Source organism: Cricetulus griseus, chromosome 5, assembly GCF_003668045.3.
Source record: "Cricetulus griseus strain 17A/GY chromosome 5, alternate assembly CriGri-PICRH-1.0, whole genome shotgun sequence".
NCBI lineage: Eukaryota > Metazoa > Chordata > Mammalia > Rodentia > Cricetidae > Cricetulus > Cricetulus griseus.
This window is the reverse complement of record NC_048598.1, coordinates 150,234,596-150,236,424: the sequence shown is the minus strand read 5'-3', so window position 1 is coordinate 150,236,424 and position 1,829 is coordinate 150,234,596. Positions and strand designations below refer to the sequence as shown.

General features: G+C 40.5%; 1 pseudogene; it reads right to left on the bottom strand.

Annotated features, from left to right (window-relative positions):
* Positions 1–483: 483 nt before the first annotated feature.
* LOC100752984 lies at positions 484–1,072 on the bottom strand (annotated as a pseudogene).
* Positions 1,073–1,829: the final 757 nt, after the last annotated feature.

Below are 1,829 nucleotides of genomic sequence, written 5' to 3'. Positions count from 1 at the left end.
GAGCTACCGCCCCCTCCAAAAGGCATCTTCTCCTCACAGCCTCCACGCCAAACAAGGAGCATCAAGAATCTGTCTGGGTTGTTTTGTTCTCTTTACAAACTATAGATATGTACAGTTGCCAACTCAGGATTTCTAGCCAATAACCACCCATATAGTTAACACTACCTTATGGGTTGAAAACAAAATGCCAGAAACATCTTCAAATGCCTTGTCACACCAACAACAAAGTGCACAGAGTGAGGGGAGAACACGAGAGTGCCTTTTCATTTTAAAAATGTTTGGAGCTATGTACAAATTTCATACAGTTTCAGGGCGCTCCAGACACCCATGGCCACTTCATGTAAACCACTGACACTTTGAGAAACTACAATATGATCGTGATCAAATTTTGTAATTAAACCTAACAAGGGCAATAGACACGGCTCAATAGATGTGTCAATCACTGCGTTCTCCTACTCTAAGGTATTCACAAGGAGACAGTTTTTATTCATCCTCCTCTTCTTCCTTCTCCTCTTCCTCCTCCTCCTCTTCCACCTTTTTTCTGGGCAACTTTAGCAGGACCCTTGGCACCATCGAACTTCCCTTTAGACTTATAGTCAGCAACATCCTTCTCATACTTCTCCTTCAGCTTTGCAGCCTTGGTGATGTAAGGCTGCTTTTCACTGTCACTTAAGTTATTCCATATCTCACACAGCTTTTTTGCCACATCTCCAATGGAGATGCCAGGATTTGTAGATTTGATCTTGGGGCAGAATTCAGAGCAGAATAAGAAAAACCCAGACAGTGGTCTATTGGGGGTATTGGGGTCCTTCTTCTTCTTGCCTCCTTTAGCTCGTCCATAATCTTTCATTTCCCGATCATAGCGGACTTTATCTGCCTTTGCCATTTCATCAAACTTAGATTTCTCTTTGCCGGACATTGTCTTCCACCTCTCAGAGCACTTCTTGGAAAACTCCGAAAAATTGACTGGAACCTCCGGGTTTTTCTTCTTATGTTCTTCCCTGCATGTCTGCATGAAGAAGGCATAAGCAGACATCTTGCCCTTTGGTTTCTTGGGGTCACCTTTAGCCATCCTGACTGTATTGTTCACTAGTCTCGATCTTTCTAAATTCTTAAACAAAATTGCTGGTTGGTGATCATGGCAAATCGTGCCAATATTTTATTCCCTGAGTGTCATGGTGTTCTTTTCTGAGATGACTCTCTAGTTACCACATTTAACAAGTAAAAATTAAAACCATCTTCTGTTCAGAGGTATTTGGTTACTGTTCTACTAAGGAACCAGAATTTGTCACAGAGCTACCTCTGTATCTCTTTATGCTTGGCCATCTCACTATTTGATGAACTATCATGGAATTTTAAATTGTGCTTCTCAAAGTTCAAACAGGTTTTCATAAGTCTTAATAATCAATAAAATCAGAAGTTGAAAGGGGAATATTATTTAACAGCCAAGAGTCAACACCAATTACATTAAGTGGCAGGTAGAGAGAAAATTAAAAATTACCCAACTAAGGAAAGATTTTCATTTTCTTTTTGACAGAGTCTCATGTAGACATGAAAACAACATTAAGTTTTATAATGTTTATACCACCTTTTATGTGTATGAATGTTTTGCCTCCATGTATGTATGTGTACCACATGTATGTCTGCTACCCTTGGAGATCAGAAGAGGGCATCAGATTGCCTGGAACTAAAGTTAGGGATAGTTACTTGGCACCATGTCACTGCTGGAAAGTGAACCTGGCTTCTCTGCAAGAGTAAAAAGTGCTCCAAACTGCTGAGCCAACTCTATAGTCCCTAAAGTGACACTTATCAGAGCAAGAGGTTCCTGA